Source organism: Halichoerus grypus, chromosome 1 (genome assembly GCF_964656455.1).
Source record: "Halichoerus grypus chromosome 1, mHalGry1.hap1.1, whole genome shotgun sequence".
In the NCBI taxonomy this organism is placed as follows: Eukaryota; Metazoa; Chordata; class Mammalia; order Carnivora; family Phocidae; genus Halichoerus; species Halichoerus grypus.
The window spans coordinates 68,481,254-68,505,595 of NC_135712.1; the positions used below are offsets into that span (position 1 = coordinate 68,481,254).

At 47.4% G+C, this 24,342-nt stretch overlaps 1 protein-coding gene across 14 annotated transcripts in view; it reads left to right on the top strand.

The window, feature by feature from the left end:
• KALRN (kalirin RhoGEF kinase) overlaps positions 1 to 24,342 on the top strand; it is a 642,588-nt gene that overhangs the window by 481,272 nt on the left and 136,974 nt on the right. The window lies entirely within an intron of this gene.

A 24,342-nucleotide genomic window follows, 5' to 3' on the forward strand; every position in this document is an offset into this window, starting at 1 on the left:
AAATCCTCTCTATATAAAAAATTTTAAAAACAACCCAGGCTGTACTTTTAAGGCACTTTGAACCCTATGGAAGATGCAGGAACATAGATGAATATCCAAAGCAAAAACGTGCTGTAGTGTGTACAAATCACACTCCGCTAGAAAGGGAGGGAGGGAATTATTTGGAACTGCTTGTGAATGGGTTCATCTGAGCTGGGCATGAATGTGGGGAAGGATTTCCAGAAGGTGAGAGGGGTGTGGCTTGGGAGAGAGAGGTAGAACCTCTTCTGGACAGAAAACACTATACATATGAGTCAGGGAGTTGGGAACATGTTGGGTATGTTTGGGAATCAGCAAGTGTCGCTGTGACTTGGAGCAGACGGTCAGTCTGGTAGCAGATGAGTTGGAGAGATTGAGGAATTGGATCTGAGAGGCCCTAAATTAGATGCTCAGTGTCTTGAACCTGGTTCCCTAGGCAATGGAGGAATAGGGAGAGAACGAAGCAGAGCATGCTCACATTTTATGACCTCTCTTTCCTCAGAAAGTCATGAGCAGGGCTCCTTACTGTTGAGAAGTTTGTTCGCTTATAAAGAATGTAAAAGGTTTAGAAGAAGATCATACGATGAGGACTCAGAAAAGGAATGAGCAAGGGGTTGTGAGCCATCTGAGTCCCCACTACCATGTTGGAAGTGAATTCGTCTTCAGGTTTGCTGACAGCAAGAACAACATGGCAAACGCGTTAGGTTAAATGACATTTGGGGTTTTGACAAGTACAAGTACAGTATAGTGTGTTTTTCTTAAACTGCATGGATTGACATTGCAAGATGTGCCTTCTCTCACTTGCCTTCTTTCAGACAGTAGGATGATTTTGAGTGACCTTGCTATAGGAACCAGGGAATGGCATTGAACAGTGTGAGATAGGGACAGAGAGAAGAGTAGCATTTATTACTCTTAGTTAAGTAGTCAAGGAGCAGTGGTCACTGGGTAGTAGCTTGTGGTCAAGGAGTTAAGGTACGAGTGTACACTGTGGATAAGCTGGCTGACATTTAGAATAAGTTCTTAAAGCAGTGCTGGCTATTCTGGGATGCGGGGCACTAAAAGAAGAGAATAGAATTTTCCATCAAGGAACTTATAGCAAGAGACATTTTTAAATGGGAACTAAGATACTGTGTCTGGAGCAGGAAGGAGACAGACTTTTCCCTCATTTCTTTCCAAAGGGTATTGTAATCTCAGAATGGCAAGGATAAATGGGGACATTTAAGCAGAATGTCTTTCCGAGTGGCCACCCATAGCAGAGCACACGGTGGGGCCCCCAAAGGCCCCAGCGCTCGGTGGCTGCGGCTGATCACCAACCACACTTGGGCTCAGTCCTCGGCCTTGGCCGCCACGGGACTCAGTGAAGGACAAGCTGTGAATCAGAGCACGAAGGCAGAGCTCAAGGGGGCCTTTATTTGTATTTTTTTCACGTACTGGCTTGCTCAAGATCACCAGCCACGTAGGGGAAGAACCAGTGGCCGCCCAGACTCTTGACTCTTGGCCTAGGGCTCCACCACCATCTCTACTGGGCTGTCTCATGGTGTCCTGAGGGTTAATGGAGTCCACCATGCGAGTGCCACACTGTGCCAGTCCCAGTGGCTGAGCATGTCACTCCCAGAGAAGGGGGGTGGCAGGGAGGGGTCTGTAGCCTGCGGATGAAGAGGTGCCGAGGGGAGCAGTCAGATGGGGATTTCAGGATATCCTAAAATGGCTTTAGAGGGTTTTAGGGGGAAAAAAATCTACTTACCACCATGTTTCAGGGATATTAAAATGCAGGACAAACCACCCTCCTGCATTTAGGCTCTCTGGGCCTTCTGGGGGGACTGATAGATTTTCTTTCTAAAGTGCATCGATCCTCTGAGGGGAAGAGCCCACAGTCAGAGTTCCAAATCCTTTCCCAACGGAGGGACAAGAGGCTGGAAGCTTTAAAACCCTGAACACTGTCCCATTAGAAAGGATGAGCATGACAATAGTTATATGAATAACTCGTACACCAGCTCATCATGTGTCACTGAGGCCGGGGACCGGATGCGCCCTGCACACCTCCCGCAGGCAGATGCTGCGGGGCTTAGGGCAAAGCAAAGTTGGAGGGGACTGTAAATAATTGGCCTAGAGGTTTATTTTTTTCTTTTTTTTTTTTATTATGGTTATGTTAATCACCATACATTACATCATTAGTTTTTGATGTAGTGTTCCATGATTCATTGTTTGCCTAGAGGTTTAATGAGGTGCTGAATAAAGAGCAGGGTGTGGCCACCAGTGTTTTTATAAGAAAGCCTGAAAGAAAGAAGCCAGAGGAGGCTTACGTTTTCCAGATTCTTTTAGAAAAAAAGGAAGAGACAAAAAAGGGGCAAGACGTCAAAGTTGTCTATATTTCTATACTTTTGACCTTGAATTATCTTAAATGTAAACGAGATAAGAGGGCTGCCTGGCTGGCTCGGTCAGTGGAGCATGCGACTCTTGATCTCTGGGTCATGAGTTCAAGCCCCACGTTGGGTGTGGAGCCTACTTTAAAAAAAATGAGATAAGAGGGGCGCCTGGGTGGCTCAGTCATTAAGCGTCTGCCTTCGGCTCAGGTCATGATCCCAGGGTCCTGGGATCGAGCCCCGCATCGGGCTCCCTGCTCGGCCAGGAGCCTGCTTCTCCCTCTCCCACTCCGCCTGCTTGTGTTCCCTCTCTAGCTGTCTGTCTCTCTCTCTCTCTCTGTCAAATAAATAAAATAAAATCTTTAAAAAAAATAAATAAATAAATAAATAAATGAGATAAGAAATGAGTCATGCAAAAGAGTTCCTTTTATTTTTAGTCACCCATTCAGGCCCTTCTAGAAGAAGAATAGGCCTAGGGAAGCCATGTGTCCAGGTATAGGCATTAAGCAGTTTATGGAACTATTGTGATTTTAAAGAATTTGCCCTGTGGCCAGACTGTGTGTTCTGGGTTTTTGTTTGTTTGGAGTTTTCTAGACATACTGTGGTAATATGGTCCTCATCCGGGTATGGTGAGTGACTACTTAAGCTGCTAGCTGGGCAGAGTAGTTGAGAATCTTTGAATCACGCACACTTTCAGAGCGGGAATGGGCCTTGGTGATCTTCTAGTCCATGCTTTTTGTTGGAGAGATGGAGGAAGTTGCAGTTGCTTATCCAGGCCACACAGCTACTAAGTGAGAGAGCTGGGAGCCGTATCCAGCACCCTTCACTGTTAGTCAGGAACTCCACACTCTGTCTGTCCCAGAGCTGCCAAGGGCCATTTTTTGGCAGGTCAAGGCTACTCAGAGGGCACCATTTAACAAAATGCAGTCTTTTCTGAGGCACTCACTAGTTTATGCCCATCACAAGTGACATTCAGAAGCTCACAAGCCTGTTCTCTAATCGTATGCCAGTCAAACCCCACATATGTCATAGTTGGTCTTTGTATTTCTATGAGCTGATTATACCTCTTCTGCAAGGTTTGGAGCAATTTCTTAAAAACTGGGAAGTGGTTGGTTCGTTCCTAGCCACAGTTCACCCTGTGAGGGAGTAGGGCTCCCGTCCTGTGTCCCGGTGCCACGAAACACAGCTTTTGGTGCCGCCGGTGTTTTATGTTGTTCAGTGGTCGGAATCCACGAAGGCCTTTGTGTGTGTGTTTTGTCTGAAAAAAACAAAAACAAAAAACCCTTATGACTCTTGGAATTTTATAATCACACAGTTTTGGTTTTTTATATTTTGTATCAGTGTGTCATCTCTAGTTAAATTCCCTTAGTTGCACGGTAAGAGCACTCTTCAGGTAGCTCAAGGAGGAGAACTGATGAGGTAGACTCTCATGGCAAGCAAATCCTAGCGGCCACAGTCGATCTGGGCCCTGTGGAGCCAGGGCGTGTAGGACGGTCCTGGATCCGGGCGGTTGGAGGGACCTCGCTTCTGGCTCCGGTGCAGGTCCCTCTCTCCAGGTCCCACACCATGTATGCCTTTTCTTCACCTTATCACCGCCACTTGCTCTGAGCTGCTGTGCCCTCATCATCTTGGCTTTGCCTGTGGCCCGTTAGGGCCGGTCTGATCTCTCTCCCCTCTTAAAAACCTTTACTGCCCTAGGGTAAGTGTATTGTTCTCTTACTCCTTCCAAGTAAACATTCTTGAAAGATGGAATCTAATTGGCCACACTCATCTTTTTGCCCCAGGCCATGTCATTTGCCACCCTTAGGGCGGCTTCCCGAGGGCAGACCCCCCATCTGGTGCAACCACCTGCAGGCGCGGGGCGGAATGGACTCTTGTGATAGGAAATGTAGCTCTGTCAGCCGACTGGAGGAGCACAGCTTCTTACAGAAGGAGCCGTGGCCCTGCCAGGCCATGTCCTCAGTCTGCCCAGTGTAGCCCTCGGGCCAGTCCTCAGAGAGGCAGCTGACAGTAACGGAAGGTAGAACGTAGCAACTGAGAGTTCGTGGCTCAGTTCTCAGCTCTGGAACTTAAGAACTGTGTGGCTTTGAGCAAATTACCAAAACTCTCTGAAGCCTCAACCTCCCAGCTGTAGAATGGAGATTCGTGAGCTTTTAGTGAAATACTACTCATGGAAACACACTGTGGGCTATGAAGATCACACCCATGGAAAGCATATTACCTCCTCGAGGCCCCTCCTGAGCACAAAACTGTGCGTGCGACTCTCTTGTCTCCCCTTCTAAGTTGAATATCACCTCCCAGGACCCGGCTTGCATCTGTGGGTTCAGGTAATGACCGCCTTGCTATCTGAATCGGCAGAAATACCCCCAGAGAGATCGAGACTGTTACATTTTACACACAGCTGGCCCAAACTACACTATTCTTAGAGTGTTTTTGTTTTGTTCGGGGAGCACAGGGTGTGAGAGCTGGTGCCGCTTCGAGTCCTCTGACCCAAACCCACTTTACTAACAGCTGAGAAACTAAGGCTGAGCGAGGTTAACTGACTTGCTGAAGGTCAGTCATAGAACCAGAACAGAACTCAATTATCTATCGCTGCAGAACAGAGTACCTCAAAGCTTAGCGACTTCGCACAACAAACACTTGTTATCCAGTAGTTTCCTTGGGTCAGGAATCCAAGAGTGGCTTAGTTGGGTGTCCCAGGAGGTTGCAGTCAGGGTACCAGCCACACCTGCAGTCTCTGAAGGTCTGACAGGCGTGGGGTGGGGGGTGAGGGGTGCTGGCAGACCTGCTTCCAAGACCTGGCTGCTTAAGTGTCCTCACGACATGGTGGCTGGCCTCCCCCACAGCAAGTGATCCCACAGAGAGCAAGGAGGAAGCTGCAATGCTTTTTATATCCCAGCTTCAGAAGGCACACATCATCATGTCTTCCAGCATATTCCACTCATTAGAAGTGAGCCGCTAAGTCCAGCCCATGCTCAAGTGGAGGAAACCAAAGGGTGAAGTATCAAAGGATTTGTGGACCTGTTTTTGAAACCCCACAGAAGGTTTCTTTGAATAAATTATTTTTTCTGCAATGAGTTGCCCTAAGAGATCATGTTTTTCCCCCAGTTATTTGATGAGAGGTGGTTCTCATTCAGAAGTCATTAGTGGGAGGGAAATTAATTTATGAGGATATTTTCTCAGGAGAGTATTAAGAAAACCCCAGATGCAAACAGGAAAGTAAAACAAGGAGGGAAAGCTGCAGGAAAAAGAGCACCAAGGGGGAAAAACAGAAGTAGGGCGCATTAGATTCTGACTTCTGTGGACACAGTTCTCTCCCAATTCAGGAAACACCGTGTGAACAGATGCTGACTAAAGTGTATCTAGGGGCTGGAGTTTGAAGATACAGAGCCTCCAGGGGCTCCAATTCTAGTCGCAGAGCCCCACCCATACATATATAAATAGCTCCTATGTAAATACGAAGAAGCTAATGCTGCTGCTGTAATAGAGGGATCTATACTGTACATCGGGAATGTGTAGGGAAGGAGCACTTCTGGGGTAGTAGGGTTTGGAAATCCTTGCAGAACCACTAGATCCCCCCACCCACCCCACCACTACCCACACACCAGACCCCCTCTATCCTTTCCATGCTCTGTTTTTCTCTTTCACGCTTACCACTATCTTTCCAAGGTTCTGCTTACTTTGCCTGTTTCTCTTGTTTACCGCCTGCCTCCCCTACAAGAATGCAGGCTCCATGAGGGTAGAAGTGTTTTTCTGGGCTAGTGCTGAACCCCAGCAGTTAACGGAGTACTTGGCACATAGTACTCAACAACTATTTGCTGAATGATTAAGTCAGGTAACTAATCAGTACATAAGGAAATTGAGCTGGACCATAAAGGAGCAGGGGAATATGGCAGGCGGGACCTGGAGGGAGGCTGTTCATTCCAGGCAGACGGGACAGCTGACCAAAGGCGCTTGGATGTGCAGAGCTGTCTGTGGCTATGGCCATGGGCTGTAGGTTGCTGGGGCAGAAGGAAGGACTGAGAGGCAGGTGTGGCAGAGGATGCTTGTAAAAAGGTTAAGATTTTATTGTGTACCAAAGGGATGCACTTAAGTTTGAAGGCCAGAGGTGATGTCCGTGCTGTTTCCTTATGGCCTGGCCGTATTTAAGAGCACACACGCTAGGAGGGGCCCTACAGTTCCTATACTAACTACTGATTTGTTGCACATTGGCCAAAAACTCTGACTCTTTTACTGTAGCAAACAGCATCTCAGTCTTCATTTTCTCTTTCTGGCATAGGAAGAGCACAACTCCCTAAATGTTGGGGTCTTTCATGTTCTCCCTCCTTCGCCAGTGAGCCTGAGGTCAACATTCAGCCCTTGGAGATTCGGTGGCATTCGGGGTACATGCGGCTTTATGCCTCGGGAATGAATCGTGTATTTCTTGCTATAATTTCCAATTTCGCTGATGTATAGGGTGTCTTAGTTTTCTCAAACTTCACTTGCTGAGATTAAAAAAAAAAAAAAAATCTACATTGCAGCTGCTAGCAGCACCTGTGTTGAAGTGTGAGCACCTCACATAGAGACGCAGGGCTGTTCTGGAAGCCCAGCAGGTGAGGGACCGCTGCTTCCTGCCCTTTGCTGGAAGAGAAGCAGCCCCAGGACTGAGTTCCCAGTGCCTTCTGCTCAGAGGCAGGTTATCTGGGGATTGCAGTCTATCCTGGCTGTGAATCCAAAGGCGGAGGTACTCAGTACGTATTTGTTGAATGAATGAATGAGTAACTTGAGGTCAGCCTTAAAAGAAAAGAATTTCTATGTCTGCCTTAGATAACCTAGGCGGTCTCTCACCTTCAGAAACCAGGTTGGTTTGAAGTTGACCAGACCTTCCAGAAGGGGTGGTGTAAACACCGGAAGAGGAGTGCAGCTTGGTGCCTGGGCTGAGAGCTGACCGTCTCTCATTCGGAACTCAATGTGTTACCAGTAGCCTCAGAGCCAGGAAGGTGGGGAGGAGGGTAAATGGATGTCCAAGGTAGGCTCCCCTATCGTGGTGCTGAGGGGGATGTGATTTCCCACTTGTATACCAACGTTTTCAGCTCAAGCAGGAGACTCCCCTTTTTTTTTGTCTGAAATACACCAAATACATCCCAAGGTTGGCACTACTAACCATCTCTATAATTAAGAGCTCATTCTTGTCCTTATGAGCTAAAATGTAGGGCCTAGGAGCCTTTCCATGGGTGCAGTCCCCAAGTTTTCTGTTACTTGCGCAAGTGCCACCCAAATTTCTGTCTTTTCCCAACGATGTAAAGACATCTGCTGTCCACCTACGTACTGCCACCAGGAGCTCCTAGCCAGGATGGTGTGTGCTCCCAGGGCCGTCAGCTTTCTTTGCCAAGTCCTCTGTCCACTCCCTTTTTATTCCATCTAGTCAAGTGGGCCCTTCCTAGGTGCTAGACTCCTAATCACAGGCAAAGGCGCACAAAGAAAGAATTGTAACATTTTAAAGATATCTATATAGACGTTTCCTTTCTTTTGCTGAAACGGTATGAATGGCTGCGCATGACCCACATTTGGCATAGTTGATTTATATTTAAAGGAAAATAAAATTCTCATCTCTCCCTAGTCCATGGAGGGTCTGTGAGCTTGACTTTGCATTCTGCGCTAGCTGTTAAATCTTATTCTAGCCCAGACATCCCAGTTGGACCTACAGTTTAATACTCTTCCATAATATTTAGCCCCGGTTCCTGCAGCTATTAGAGAAAGCCAAAATTGTCTAATTCTGCTGAAACTCCACTGCTCAGAGCCACTGAGCACAGCAGGACAGGGGGACAAGGGGGTACAGAAGGGCGTGTCCCCAGTCCTAGAGACCTGCTGTATGGCATTGCACCCAGAGTCCACAGTGCCAGGTTGTGCACTTAAACGTTTGCTGAGAGGACAGATCTCATGCTAAGTGTTTTCACTGTAGTAAAAAAAAACTGTGGGGCACCTGGGTAGCTCAGTCAGTTAAGCGGGTGAGTCTTGATTTCGGCTCAGGTCCTGATCTCAGGGTTGTGAGATCGAGCCCCGTGTCAGGCTCTGCTCTCAGTGCAGAGTCTGCTTGAGATTCTCTCTCCTTCCCCTCTGCCCCTCCCCCTCTAGCACATGCTCTGTCTCTCTCTCTCAAATAAATAAATAAATCTTTTTTATAAAATGCTATGGATAATGGGTTGTGATGGGATAGTGCCTGGAAGGGAGTGTGCGTGAGGTTCATGTTCTCTTCCATGATCCAGGTGCCCATTAGACAGATGTGCTCAGTTTGAGAAAATTTGTCGAGCTGATGGATGCACTTCTCTGTATGTATGTTATAAAAAGTTTAAAAATAAAATGAGTAATTTCTCTCTCTAAAGAAAAGACACTATGTCATGTACACTTAGTGACTCAATCAGTCACACCAAATAATAATGAAAGCTGGGGTACCTGGGTGGCTAGTCAGTTAAGTGTCCAACTCTTGATTTTGGCTCAGGTCATGATCTCAGGGTTGTGAGATCAAGCACCAGTCGGACATTGCGCTCAGCGTGGAGCCTGCTTAGGATTCTTTCCCTCTTCTTCTGCTCTGCCTCCCTCCCCCACTTGCACGCGCTCACACTCTCTCTCAAAAAAAAAAAAAAAAAAAAAATGAAAACAAGAACAATAGCCATTAACTGGACAGCATGTGCTTCGAATGCGATACAATCTTTAATCAAAACAACAACTCTGTTATCACAGTACTTCAGTGTTTTTGGTGGGGAACTGAAGCATAGACAGACCTTGTATTTTTAACATTTCCAAGGTAACATAGCTAGTCAGTGGTGGAACTTGGATTTGGTCTGGGATGCTGAGTTCAAAATCCGGCCTATAAACCACCATGCTGCCGTGCAGTGAACTCTTAGCCTTACCAGTTGCCCCCTACACCATTGCCACGAAGACTAACTGAGACACAGGTTCTGAGTTAGAAATACTGGCATATTTTTGGTAGAAAAAAATTCAAGAAACTATAAATTATGAAGAAAAATGCTACGATGTCCCACACACAATAATTTTGTCTGGTACCAAACACAGAGCTCTGGGATGTCCCATTGTTGATACAATGCCATAGAATAGGAGAAAATTGATAAAATGAAGAGGGCAATTTAAACATGATTATTCAGTCGCCAAGCCAAATAGCCAGGAAATATAACGTTTTGCAATATATACCTATACACAAACCACCCAAAGTGAGGGATCTGTCTTTCTGACTGTCCTATAAACACACAGGACAGACAAGATTAGTCCCAGAAAGAGGAAAGCCCTTTGTGGAGACCACTGCCAAAGAACGTGTGAGATATTGGGGAATCCAGAGCCGTATATGACCTTTGACACTGGGGAAGATGGGGTCTGGAGAAGAAAAGGGAATCTTTCCGTTGGAATGTTACCCATCAACAGAAGTTCAGAGGCAGGGATGCCTGGGTGGCTCATTTGGTCACGCATCTGCCTTTGGCTCAGGTCGTGATCCCAGGGTCCTGGGATCGAGTCCTGCATCGGGCTCCTTGCTCATCAGGGAGCCTGCTTCTCCCACTCCCCCTGCTTGTGCGCTTGCTTTCTCTCTCTGACAAATAAATAAAATCTTTATCCAGAGGCAGAAATAACCAGGACATATTCAGGGCACCATCCAAACACCAAACAGCAAATCTATTGGCGAGTAGTTGAACAGGTGGCTGGGGAGGATTATGAAGAGCTATGAATGCCTGGAGGAGGCTGGGAGAATTTGAAGGGGCAGACAGGGCAAAGTCTAGGTAAATTATGAAATAATAGAGGACATGAGGGTGGAACATGGGGGGAGAGGAGACCATGAGGAGACAGGGAGGTGGCTGATGAGAGCCTGGAATAGCAAGGGAGCTGTCCAGAAAACAAGAGAAAGATTTTTATTAACTTGGCAGGACTCAGTGACAAATTAGGTGTAAGGGACGGAGAAAACAGTCTCTAACTACTGCTTATCCAGAAGTGTTTCAAAAATGAACTTGGATAGGGAGGCGGTTTACCTGGGTTGAACCACAGAGGGGGAGCAGAGAAGGGGGACGAGGAGGAGGAGGGCTGATGTACTATGTGATGGAATGGCACGCCGGCCTGAGAACGGGAAAGACGGGGCCCTGACACCAACTAATTTTGGGATCACATCACCTGCTTTCTCATTTCTAAAACTAGGAATTTCATCCAGAAAACAGTTATTGAGCACTTACCCTGTGCCAGGCACTAAGCAATTGTCCGTCTGTTTCCCATGTGGGTGGGCCAGTGGTGTGCCCTATCCAGGGTAGGGTCCAGCCTTGGTTCTAGCAACCCAAGTATGGCCAGTTCCTTTAGTAAATCCTAGCTTTTGCTTCCCTCTAGTGGCCACCTCGCACCACTAAGAACTGTGCTTTTGCCCTTTGGTTCCTAGAGAGGAACCTGAGTGGAAAGTTAAGGGGTCTTTAAGACGGAGCTGAGTCAGAGATCATGCACACGGTCAAGGGAACAGGTAGCAAGCAGAGTCCAAAGGGCACATTCTGATAGTTGGTAACCACACGGGAAGGTGGTGGTAAGAAAGACCCAGTGTCGTGAACCAGACATGAGACGGGCGTGCCCGTCAGTCCCAGAGAAAATGAGCCAAGGGCAGCAGACAGCAGAAAATCCTGTTAGGACTCACTCAATAAATGGGTGAGCCTGGACAAGGAAGAAGTGCGGGTCGCAGATAAAGGCCCTTCTTCACACTGACGCGGCAAGGATAGGATCGGGGATAAGGGAAAGTCTGTAATTCACTGGGGACAAAAGCTTGACGACTTTCAAGGAAGACACTGTGAAGACTCTGGGAACCCCTGCATTTGCGTCTGCTCCTCTTCTCCTTGCTGGGCACGTGTTCTGGATCATTCACCTGGAGAGCTGCCGTCTCCTCCAGTCCCCACTGCCAGGGTGGAACCCCACGGTTGGGGATGGCCAGGACGTGGTGAAGCCGAGCAGGCTGGCATAGGACAGGGCGGACGCTCCGGGCTCTCGCCGGCTGGTGGGTGAGCAGGGGAGTAGTTCTCACCGAGTCTCACAGCCCTGGGCGGGTGACAGAGCTCGTAACATAAACAGCTCCGAGGCCAGACAGCCACGGCAGTACCCAGTGGAGCAGTCCGGTGAGTCGGCAATGGGAAGAGCAGATCACTTTCTGAGGGACCCCCGCCTCATCCCCGGGGCCAGCACCCCACGCTTCCCCTGTTGTCACGCTTGGGGTGTTTGTATGATGTTCCCCAACAGGACAGTAAGCTTGGTGAGGGCAGGGCCGTCACCACTGTCTGCTTCAGCCCTCTCTGCCCTGTGCACAGCTCAGGGGCTGGCTGGTGAGTAAGCAAGTAAGTACATGGGTGACATAACTGGGTTATTAAGACTTGGGGTCCTGCCTTTGTGATTTGCTGCTGTGTGTTCCTGAGCAAGATAGTTCACCTCTCTGAGCCTTGCTTTCCTCTTCTGTAAAATCAGATTATAAAATGGGGTCTGTGAGGATCAGGCTGATGTCTGTGAGTCTTGTAAAGGGTCATACAAGTGTGCATCGTTATCTTATTCTGCTTGAAAATGGGAAATTAACCAGATGTCCACTGGCATCTCTTTGGGCCTGGGAGACCGTGACTATGGGTGTTCGCTTTCTGAGTCAAAGCATTTAGAATGGGCTGCTCCCGTATGTGCAGTTGAATTCACCCCCCAGCTGCCAGCAGCCAGCTGGCCCCTTTTCTGAGACAGGTTCCCCTCCCGGGCACTCAGCAGCACACCCCTGAACCTCACCTATGCCCTCTTCCCAATTCTGGTCCTGGCCGACTTGCGGCCTGTGCTCAGATGACAGAACAATAATCAGGCTGACTGGTATTCTCTGGTCAACCAGGGCGAGGTATGGCCTCCCTCCAGGGATGGTTTTGCCAATTTTCTATATGCGAGTGGATATCTCAAACCCCGCCCCACCCCCATCACCTCAGTATAAACCTGTTATGCACCTGGTCTGGCAAATAGTTCCAAGAAATCCTTCCCAGCCTGATGTGGTCTCTTGTTTCTCTGGGAGCCCTAGTGTGGGAAAGAAGGGACGTTCATATCCATGGCCCTACAAAGGGAAATTATAGCCTAAATTGTACCCTAAACCTTTTAACCCTGGGCTTGGTCCTATATGGTTGCTTTTATTTATTTTTTCCAGTCTGCCAGTTTCTCCCAATATGTGTCCCTAAGGCTAGCTTAGGAATGGATTTCTGTACCCTAGGCACACAGTATTGGCGCAGGAAACACGCCCTGGGTATGTGCCAAGTTAGGATGACTGGATAAACAATAGATGACATTTATTGAGCTTGTGATGCATGTCAGGGTTTACCTGTGTGAACTCACGGAATCCTTGCGATGATTCATGTTTTCTCTATCTTATAGATAAGGAAGATTAGCCAAAGGGAGGCTAACTAACTTGCTTGAGCTTACACAGACAGAAACAATGGAGACAGATTCAAACCTAGCAGTCTGACTCCAGACCCCATGACCCACAGAATGGAAAATGGTGACCCACATCTGAATACCTGAGGTTGGATGACATGGTACACTTCTTTGAAGTCCTGTCTGGTCTTTGGCCAGATGGCCCCTGGAGCTCAACTTCTCAGTGTTGCCCAACTGCACAGAGGACAATTGTGAGAACGCCTGAGGGCAGCCCACAGCCCCTCCCCTCTCCATAGCTGCGGAGAAGCTCTCTGTAGTCCAGGCTTCTCCCAGCCACCTCTCTCCACTCTGCTGTACGTCACTGTGGGTTGTCAGCACCAGTCCCGCGGGCTCTTTCCTCCTTCCCAAGCTCTGGCGTGTGTTGCAGGAAAGTGCCCAGGTACCTACAAGCAGGACATCAGTAAAGGCAGCCTCAGGGAAGCACAGAGGAGCCGGGAGACACACCCCCACCCCGCCTTGTCAGAACCCTTATCTCCATACAAGGGGTCAAGGTTGCAGAGGCCTCCGCTTATTGGCCAGCTGTGCATCCTCCCAGCCGTGTCTGCTGATCGCTTGTGCCTGGCCTCGATGCTCTCGGAAGCCTGGACAGGGAGTACAGAGAGAAGGAGCAGACAGAATTCGCAATCAGTTTTCATTTCCTCCCTCCCTCGCTGGGGAGCTCGAACCCTCCAACCAGCATTCAATAAATTCTTGTTGGATGAACAAGTAAATAAACATTAAGTTAAGCCAGATCTGAGACCCTGTAACTTCCACTCCTGGTGTTCATTATGCCCCGAGCAAATCCAGTTCCTCCTCTGGGTGGATGGCGCCTGTCTGCTAGGAGCCTAGGCATAGTATCCGTGAGCTCTGTCCTTGTTCCTACCAAACTGTGCTCTGTGTTTGTCTCTCACTTGGATGAACACATTGAAGCATAAATTTCAGGTTTGCAGATGCCACAAAACTGGAAGGAATCACTAATCTGATAGATGAGAGAGTCAAGAACACTACGCTTTAGCTAGAAATTTGAAGTTAACACAGATAAATAGAAAATTCTCTGAGTTAAAGCCTCAAGTAGAGAAAGGGAAGAAGTTCACTTGAGAAGACGCTGTGAGTCAGACTGGGGTCTTTAGGAGGCTGCATGCTCAATAGAAGCCAGCCAATAAAAGACTCTCAGACCACATTGATGGAAGTACAATGTCTAGGCCTAGAAGTGAGTGCTTCGCTTAGTCTGTGCTGGACACACTAGGTCTAACGGATTGGATTCAGGTCTAGGTGTCCCTATCAAGAGGGACAGTGACATACTAAGTTCATCCAGAAGAATATGATGAAAATAGTGGAAACTACACACTTGAGAGCCATTTGAAGGAACGTGTGGAGAAGAGAAGACTTAAGGAATTATCCATCTAGTCTTTACATATGTAGAGCTCCATGGAAGAAAGGAAGATTTCTTCTGTATTACCGTAGAGGGCAACTAAGAACCGTGGATGGAAATTACAAAAACAAAGAAAATGTTCTGAATACCTCAGCTCTCCATCAGGAGAGAAGAGTGTCATAACACAGAGAGCTAGATGTCATGGAAAGGGTCCTGCCTTGAGTGGGAGATTAGAGTAGAAGCTCACAAAGGTCCTGGGTGTCTATGATCTGTAATCTTAGCTGCCTCTCCCAGCTTCGTGTTCTCTGCAGCTTTGTCAAGCTTTGGATTTGAAAATCCTCTTCCCACACTGACCCCAATCCGTAATCCGTGTATCAATACATTAGGTGCAAGTGTGGACCTAGAGCCTTATGACATTAAGGGGGACAGTGATCATTAATTTAGCAAAGTCTACCGAGAAGTGTTCTGACCCCAGAATTTGGAAACCCAAGTCTGGTCTTGGCTCTGCTATATTGGGGTCCTCGGTTTTTCTACTTATGAGTTAAGAGCATTGGATAATCCCTGGCTTAACTCATTTACTTACCCACTAACACATTCATTCATTCGACAAATGTTTATTGTCTACCATCTTTCAGACACTATCTTCCTTAGGTAAGTCCTTCCTCTTTGGGGGATTAATTTCCCTCTTCTGTCAAATCAGGGGATTGGGTTAGATTGGGTTAGATGAACCCCAAAGTCCCTTGCACCTCAGCTAGGCCGCAAACCCACCACCAGTACCATCACCTCACCACACATTTCATAGCTTTGACTAGAACATTTTCACCTAAGGCCTGGGCGAATGCTTTGCTAAATAAAAAAAACCATCTTGTGGTTCAGGCACTCCTCAAACCTGTCTACCTATTAACTCCTTTTTTTAAAAAGGGAATGAAGGGATTAATTTTAATTTGTATCTACTAAAGGTATATCACATTAAGAGAAACAAAAAAAGAAAGAAAGGGGATAAAAGAGAAAAATCTGGAAGCCAACATGCTAATCCTAATGGTTGCCACTCAGTGAATGCTTACTGAGGCAAATCTCTGAGACTTGAACGTCTGAAAAAGGCCTTTCGTGTACTCTCATCTTGACTGACACTTTGTTTGGACACAGAATTCTAGGTTGGTAATGATTCCCACTCAGAATTTTGAAGGAATTGCTCCATTTTCTTTAACGTTCCAAGGCTATTGTTGAAAACTGCTGTCATCGTGATTCTTGATTTTGTTGGATTTTATCTGACTTTTTTTTCCTCCTCTCTCTCTGAAAACTTTTAGAATGCCCTCTTCACTGCCGATATGTCCTGACCCCATGCTTTAGAGTGGGTCTTTTTAAAGTTCATCACAGCGGACACTTGGAACAATACGTCAGCGTGGCAGTTTGTGCCTTTCAGTCCTGGGAACTTTTCTTGACGATTTATTCCCTTTCATTCTGTCTGTCTCATACTTGTTGGATCAATTCTTTAATTTTCTTACATTTTCGCTCTTATTTTCCTCTCTCACTGCTCTTGTCCTACTCTCTGGAAGATGTCTCTGACTCTGTCTTCTGACCCATGTATGTATGAGATGTTTCATTCCCACCATAGTTGTGATTTCTGAGAGCTCTTCCTCATTCTGAAATGTCCCCCGTCTCTGTAGCAGCTTGTCTGTTTTCCTGGATATAAAACCTTTCTTGCGTCTCTGAGGATATTAAAGTGTTGCTGAAGTGTGGTTGTCCTGCCTGCCTGTTTCCTCGGAGTGCCTGATCCTTCTTCTTTGTTTAGTTTGGTCTCTGTCAGAGGGGCTTTTCTGCAAAGTCTGGGGATCTTTGGCCGGATCAGATTCATATTTATGAACGAGGCACTAAAAAAGCCGAGCGGATACTCTGTGTAATGGAAGGAGTGTATTTACTGGAAGGTTCCACTCTGCAGTGAAGGGAGGGATCTCCAAATGTCAGAATTTGAGTATCTGTACATCTTTTTGGTTTCCCTAATGAAAGATCCTCAGGTCTACGTAAAATGTTTATATTTGGCTGCCAGTATTCTGGGAGACAGCAAGATCAAGGATGGTGGCCATCTCCCTCTTCTGTATGTGGACCTTCAGTGAATTTCAATTTTCAGGAAAGTGTACATCGCCTAGAAGAGGGACCGAGGGGTGTACTCCCTTTACAACCCCTCTTCCCCTTTTAGCCCCACCTGTACTCTGACCCTCAGTGCAGCCTGGTGCTTCCACTTCCTGAGCCTTTCCAGGGGTCGTGCAGGGCTAATGGCAGGAACTCGCATCTCATCTCCATTCTGCCGGGTCAGAACCCACTTTTGCAGGGACTTTCTGTTATTCGAAAAAAATGTTGACTTCTCTTGTCTATTCTTACCTCTCATTCTCTTTATTCTTGGGGGTTTGTATCTCCCCCGACCCCGTGTCATTTTTATCACACTTAGGAATTAATGAAGATATAGCCAAATGATCGGAGGGTGAGATAATTTCTCAAAAAGGGGTTCTGAACAAATAAACTGTGGGGTCAGGAAGACACGGACAAGAAGAGGCGAGCAGCCAGTGCGAGAGCCCTCAGCCACTGCAGCTCCACCTCACAGCTCCGCACCAGGCAATAGCTTGAGGGCTTCATTCTCAGGCACTCAATGAGTATTTGCTGATCACCTGCTCTGGGCCAGCTGTCACTCTAGACTCTGGAGATGTGACTGTGAGCAAGACAGAGAAGGCTTCTGCTCTCCTGGACCTTATATTTTGACGTGTGATATGGCAACAAATAAATAAACAACCCGTTAGTGATAAGTGCTTGAAAAAATTAAACAGAGTTGTGTGTTAATGAGTGAACATAGGAACTACTTCACCCGTAGAATATTAACACTGGAAGGGCCCCTGAAATCCAATTTCCTCATCGTAAGAATGAGGAAGTTCAGGTACAGAGAGGGGAAGGGATTTTTCCCAATGCCCCTACACCAGGGCCTCCCGATTCCCGCTCCTGCATTTTTCCCGCTATTAATTTCTACCCAATTCATGAGACTTCTACTGACCGCAGACCACACTCTGTGCCTCTCTGGGGCTCCGCCTTCCATCTCAACCCCATGGGAACCCACTAAACCAAAAAGCTCCATCAGTTGCAGTCAGAGCAGCCCCAGCTCCAGGGAACAAAAATGAAGCCAGTCATCAGCTTTAGACTCTTAACCGGACTTAGCAGCAACCCAAGCTAGCTACCACCTACCAGCGACTGAAGCCATCCCAGAGCTCCACAACAGTGTCCCTCAATGTCCAGACATTGCGATACACCTGTTTCAGATCCTGATCAGGGTGGAAACAGAGCACTAAACTCCTGTAAGGAGACCTCCTTTCTGAAGAGCTCACCTGGATTGCACAGGAGTGCAGGGACAGAGGTTTCTAGTGATGGATTTTAAAGCCTCTACACAGAGGCATCATTAGCAACTCGGGCCTTTCCTGAGGCTCACACAGTGGTCCTGGAGCAGAACTGGGAACTATCCCTCTGTCCACTGCCCCTTTTTCCCCTCAAAGTATTATGCCTCCTGGGAATATTGCATTTTCCCCCCATTCCATTGTTGACTTTCATACAAGTTGTTATTGTTACTTTCCTTATAAATAACTCTTAGGTCAGAAATATCAGGCAATACTGGAAATTAGAAAGGAGGGGTGAAATCACCCAGTTTTCCACCCAGTAAAGCCAGTCTTAACATTTTGATGAATTTCCTTCCTGTTAATTTTTGATGAATAGGGTTGTTGTTAGTGATGTTCTTCACCTAGTTATATTTGCAACTTTATATCCTGTCCTTTTTATTTTTTTACATTATATGAGGTAAGCAATTTGTAACTGTTAGAGCTTTATTAATATATAAAGACTGCATAATTAAACAGTTACTTAGTATATATATTAGTGTATATATCATAATTACTTAACCATTCCCTTCCTGTTAGATTTTTGTGTTTTATTTTTTGGGGTTTTTTTTTTTATGTTATAGTTTTCTCATTTAAAAGAATGCTCTTATGAACGTATTCATGCTTAAAGCTACATGAGTACAATTGCATGTCACCTATGTGCTGCTTCTCATCTTTTTGTAATTGGAAGGGAATCGTACACAGACTGTGTTCTGAGACATTTCATGGTGAGAACGTTTGCATCTCCGACTGTGGGATTGGAGGCGTTGGCAGCAGGGGCAGGAGCCATTGGGGGAGAGGACTGTTTCGAACAGGAGTTGGCAGGTCCTCTCGGTGCCCTAAAACCACACCAAGTAGATACCCTCCAACTTCACCTTTTTCTAAGGCCAGCTGTGGCCTCCCACGTTGTCATTCATAGGCAGACGTTAATGCAGAGAACTCTGTGCCTCGCCCTGGCTGAGCACCATGGAGGAATTAGAGTGAATCAGAGGGCAGGCAGCCACGGGAGGAGGAGGAAGTCTGACTTACCTGACGGGGAAGCAGTGTCAGGAGCTGATGCTTACAGGATCAGCCCGCTCCGGCAGCAGGTGTTGTGAGCAGTTCTCAGGCTCTTGGGCGGGGGTGCTCTTCAGATGGATGGTGCATGGAAAGCAGTGTAGAATGAATCCTCATTTCCATAAAGGGATCCAAGAGCCCACCATCCCCTTGTCCTTTGGCAGAAGAAGCTTGTGCTGAGTTGGGGGACCCTTAAAGGCATCTGAGTCACCTTCCCTAGAAGCCTTCAGGCCATTCTTCTAATTGGCCTGGGTTAGGGCAAGACTCCATTAAGATTATAAAAAGGGGAAAAGATTTGATTTACTCTCATAATAATTTGCATGCCTATTTACAGCTGGTATAGTCTATTTCCAGACAATTGATTCCTTTTTACCATTTCTTCTCTACTCCTTTCCCTCAAATTTAAATAATAATGATAATTAATACCTCTAGAATTTATTTATAAACAAGCATTTAGAGAACTTAGTCTGTAGATGGCACCGTCCTAAGTGCTGTAAAAATATCTCGGGGCGCCTGGGTGGCTCAGTGGGTTGAGCGTCTGACTCTTGATTTTGCCTCAGGTCATGATCTCAGGGTCCTGAGATGGAGCCCCTCATTGGGCTCCATGCTCAATGGGGAGTCTGCTTGAGATTCTCTCCTTGTCCCTCTCCCCCTGCCCCTCCCCCTGCTCACACTTGCTTTCTCGCTCTAAATAAATAAAATTTTTTTTAAAAAATTATCTCATTGGGAGTGCCTGGCTGGCTCAGTCAGTAGCATGTGTCTCTCAGTCTCAGGGTTGTGAGTTCAAGCCCTGCATTGGGCATAGAGCCAACTTAAAAAAAAAAATTATCCCGTTTAATGTTCATAGCAACCTATGAAGCAGATACTCTTATATCCCCAATCCACAGATGAAGAAACTGAGACCAAGAGGTTAAGTGACTTGCTCCTGGTCACACAGCCAGTGAGGGGCTCCAGAGTCCATAGCCCTCAGGAGAGTCTGGTAGAGACAAAGAGGCAGGCAGAAGCTTGGGGACCTGAAATGACAACAGTAGAATGCTGGGCGGGTCGTGTTCTACCTCTGAATATCCCCCCCACTGGAAACCCCACAGGGAGTAATCAGATCTTTTTCCATAACACAAGGAAGTTCTTAGGGCTAATCTAGCTCATGCTGTTTATACACGGAAGGAGGAGTTCAGGTAATCTCCAAATAATAACCAAGCAAAAATGGACCTAAATGAAAGCAATCGTTTCTGGTGAATGTGAGTGAGAATGAGGGTGGTTATGGAGTGTCCTGTGTGTGTTTCCTCTGTGCTGGAGAGAGGGCTACCCGGGAGCACCTCGGAGCGGGGAGGACAAAGTCCACCCAGGGAGTGGGTATCACGGGAACGGGTTCCACAGGAAATGGTCAGGACCCAGGAAGGAGAGAGGCTGGGAAAGTCAGGGGAAGAGAATCAGATGATGGCTCAGCAGTGAGGGCGGGGGCTTGCAGAAATCTAAGCAGTGATTAGCATCAGAAAGGTTTAGCAGGCCCTGGGCAAGGTCCTAGGGAGCTAGGCAAATGTGTGTTGTGTTGTGGTGAGTGCTGTGTATTGTGTAAGACTGATGAATCACAGACCTGTACCCCTGAAACAAATAATACATTATATGTTAATAATAACAGTAATAATAATAATAAACATTAAAGAATCTAACACTAAAAAGAAAAAAAGAAAGAAAGAAAAAGAAAATGCCTGAGAAGCTCCCAGGAAGGGGCCAAGTCAGAGACTTCTGGGGCGGGGGGGAGGTGCACAGTGAAGGGAATAAGGGGGGAAAAGATTATAGAAACTGGAGTGCACAGTAAGAGAAGACTCAGAAACACCTGACTTCACGCTGAGAGTCTGTGCTACCAACTCAAGGCTCCCAACGTTTCCCTCCTGGGAATGAGTTTGGTCGTAGAATCTAGAGTGGGATCAAATTGGTAGATTGGAAGTTAAGCATCCATAGCCAATAGTTTGAAAATAACCAGTACAAATATGATGCAGCCTTGGAGTTTTGAGCAGGGTGTGATAGCCCTTCCTGACACCTGTTGAATCACCTGGGTGGGCACCCTCCCTCCACACCCCCTGGTCTCAGCCTGTCAAATAGGAACAAATGGTTCACTGAGAGAACATTTTAAAGATTTGCGGGGGACATTGAAACAGTTCTTAAAGGCTGTGGGCAAGAGAAGAATGAGGTGAAGACAAAGGTGTTTTTTGCAACATTCTCTGAAGACCTATTTAATCTTCTGGGACAGAGATTTAGCTCTGGGAGAGAAATGGGGACTTTCTGAATGTGCCACTGTAATGGAGTGCAGCACTGCAAAGGGGAAGGGACAGGGAGAGTGGGGACCGGTCACTGGTCCTTGCCAGATGGGAAGAGAAAGAAGAGAAAGTAATGACCCCGGGGCTCTGCGAGACAGACCTGCTGACGCACAGCAGAACTGCTCAGAAAGAAAACTGCACATGTACTTTTCTAAGAAACTGATCATTTAGTATTTGTGAAGGAATTTGGTTTTTATTGGTTAATGAGGGGCACACTCTGTAATTAATGTTCAGTAGGTGGTGTGACTCATCTCAGTCCAGGAGAAAACTTAAAGCGTGAGGCATGAATGAATGATTTTGAGGATTTCAAGTACAAATGTTTCAAGTGTGCTGAGATTCCTCAAAGGTCTTTTGGCCCCTCTGCCCCTGCCCCTCCTTGCAAGGGCTCTTCGAACTTTCCAGTTCTGATTCCAGTCCTGGGTTCTCTGAAGCAGGGTTTCTCAGGTGTGAACCCAGAGTCCCCTGGGGAGCCTGAAGCTTCCCTGTTGCTCTGGGGAGAAGTTGAGGGGGGATTTCAGAGGCAGCTCTGCCCGATCACGGACTCATCCACTGCTCCTAAGCCCCTCGCCGCCACTGTTTGGAAATCCCTTATTGCTGTGGAGTGGGGACCGAGTGTGGTAAATCTCTTTGACCACGCCACTGAGGTGAGGCAAACCAGGACATTCATCCTATATTTGAGCCGTAATGGGTTTTGGCTGGGTCTGTGAGCCCATTGATCATCTTTCTTCCACTTTCTCCTCTGTCTGTCTGGCCTGCGCAGCCCACAGGAAGCAGAAACCACCATCTGCTGGTGTTTTCCAGGTTTCTCTTGATCTTTGAATTATAGAGGCACGCAGCCTGGCTCTTTATCCTCTCCTCCCCCCGCCCCCACCACAGCCCCCACCTGCCTGTGGGTGGGTCTGGCTGTAACTTCTCCACGGGGGGGCAGTGGGTCTTGTGTCTGGGGTCATGCTGGGCTGTTTGTAACCAGAGCCTCAGGCTCCCTCTGCTTCGCTGCAACAGTCTGCAAAAGGGCCATTTCCCTCCCTGAAAGGGCTGCAAGTTGCATCTCAGGTCATGTGCACACTTGACCTTGGGAAAGAATCCTAAGGTTGGCACAGAGGAGTGACCCCACTTTGAAGCTTAAGAGTTCGTTGATAGAAATTCTCAGACTTAGCAGGAAATTTTGTGATCATCTAGTCTAACATCCTACAAATGGAATTGGCAAATTCTACAAATTTCCATTAGTGGAAAGTGGAGTCAACTTAGTGGGATGCCACGAGCAACTGAGAAAAAAAAACTGAAATAGAATATCAGTGAACTTAACTCCGGGAAACTTGTGTTTCCGTGATGTAGCCGTTCCTAGTGTAGTCTGGTCAAGATAGAAACTGCAGTCCAAAAAGTGTAAGCAACCTGATGCCAGCCAAGCCAACCCCGAGAAGACCAGTAGCTCAGGCCAGTGATGCCTTCTCTCCACCTGCCGCCCACCCCCTCTAACCACAAACATACCTAAAACTTGTACATAATTTGCTCTGGTATGTGGTGTAAAGAACATGGGATTTGTGGTCCAGGGCCGGCTTCAAGTCCAGTTGGGTGACCATGGGAAACCATCTAGCCAGTGTTTCTCAGGCAGTATCTCAGGGAACCCCTTTTCAGAATCATAAATTGGGGGAGTCTTGTTAAAAATAGGCATTCCTAGGTCTCCTGAATCATAACCTGTGACTGGGGGCTAGGGCAAGCGAGGAACCAGCAAAGCCATCTGCATGTCTAATAAACTCCTTAGAAAATTTTTATGCACACTCATTGTGTCAACAATGATCTTGACATTTCTGAGCTTGAAGTTCTTTGGCTGGATGAGTGGAGACGGTAACAGCACCTGGTCGTGGTGGAGAGTTAATGTGAAGGTACTTTGCACAGTGTAAAAGCACTCTGCAGACTTGAGGGATCACCATCCCACAACATTCTTCTCAAAATGATGCTTTAGGGAAGAGAGCACCAGACGGGAACAGGGTAGAGTCTGTGCATTTAATGCGACCAAGAAAGTTAAATGGAAAAATGAGCCAACAAGCGTGTTTTCTTCTTCTGTCGCTTTCCCTCTTCCAGCTTCTGTCCTACAAATTTCTCTTCCTGATCAAATCTCAATGGCAGTACCATGCTCCTCCACGGACTTGTGTTTTGAGCAGGCTCCCTGCTCGGTGGTTGGTGGCAATACATACCGCAACTGTCAGTCTGATGCATCGTGCGGCCTTCTCAAGCCCACTGTGACGTTCAAGTTCCTTTAATAGGAAATTCTCACAGTCCGGAATGCTGAGCTCTGGGGCCTGGTGGAACTGTTGATTCTCTACTTACTGGGATGCTTGCTGTGTTTTCCATTCAGCAGAAGCCTCCCAGGCTGTAGGTGAAATAGCTACACCATGTATTTGGACTAGTGCCTTAGTACGGCTGCTGGTGCAGACAACGCAGGCCCTGGAGGCTTCCATTAGAGATGCACAGACTGAGGCCAAGTTCCCTGGAGGCGGTAGGGGGACTGTCCCACTGAGCCACTGTCTGGGCTGAACCCTGGGGAGAACAGGCTGCCCAGCTGGGCCTCTGGGTCTCCCATTTCTTCCCTTCTCTTCCCCTCATTCTGCCCCTAAGTGCAGGTGCTATTTTAAGAGACAGGCTCTGTACTTAGCTCTGTGAGACAAACTATTAACTAGTGGTTTCTCGTGGTGAGAAGAGAGGATCTCGGCTTTCAGCTAGAAGAGGTAGTTCTTACCCTGGGGTGTCTCCCCGCAGTTTTATTGGTTCTGCCCCAGAACCAGTACAATGGGGAAGGGCCAGGCCCAGGGGGAGGGCATGATGGGGCACTGAGGATGGTTCCTAAGTACGATGTGACCTCTCTTCTTCCCTTCCCATTCTTTCCCCTGGCCCCCAGTGGCTGGGCTAAGGTAAGCCAACTCTGTTCCCCTTCTGTTCTGCTTCTCCTTGGACTTGATGCCTCCTTCTTTTTTGTGTCACTGGCAGCCTCTGTTTTCATCTGAGGGTCCAGCTAGGGATGGGGAGGGGGAAGATTGCAAAGGTTAGGAGGAAGGAGGTCGTCTCTTCCGTTATTCCCAAATTTCAACTAGAAGCACGTAAGAGTGAGTGAGTTAGAAATGGTGCCCAGGAAGTGTCGGAGGGTGGACACAGGGGCAGGGATGGGGTAAAGGTAGTGCCCTGGGAAGAAGTAAAGAGACATACTGGGGGAGGGGGTGGAGGGCACAGTTAAATGGAAGCTTGGCAAAAGAAAATAAGAATTACTCCAGGCGAACAAGAGGGAATTAAAATCAAGCTCGGTCCTGGGCAGGCTCCAGGCTGTGGCCTGAGCTAGAGCGGTGGGATGATTGAATGGCATTGTGTCAATTACTTTATTT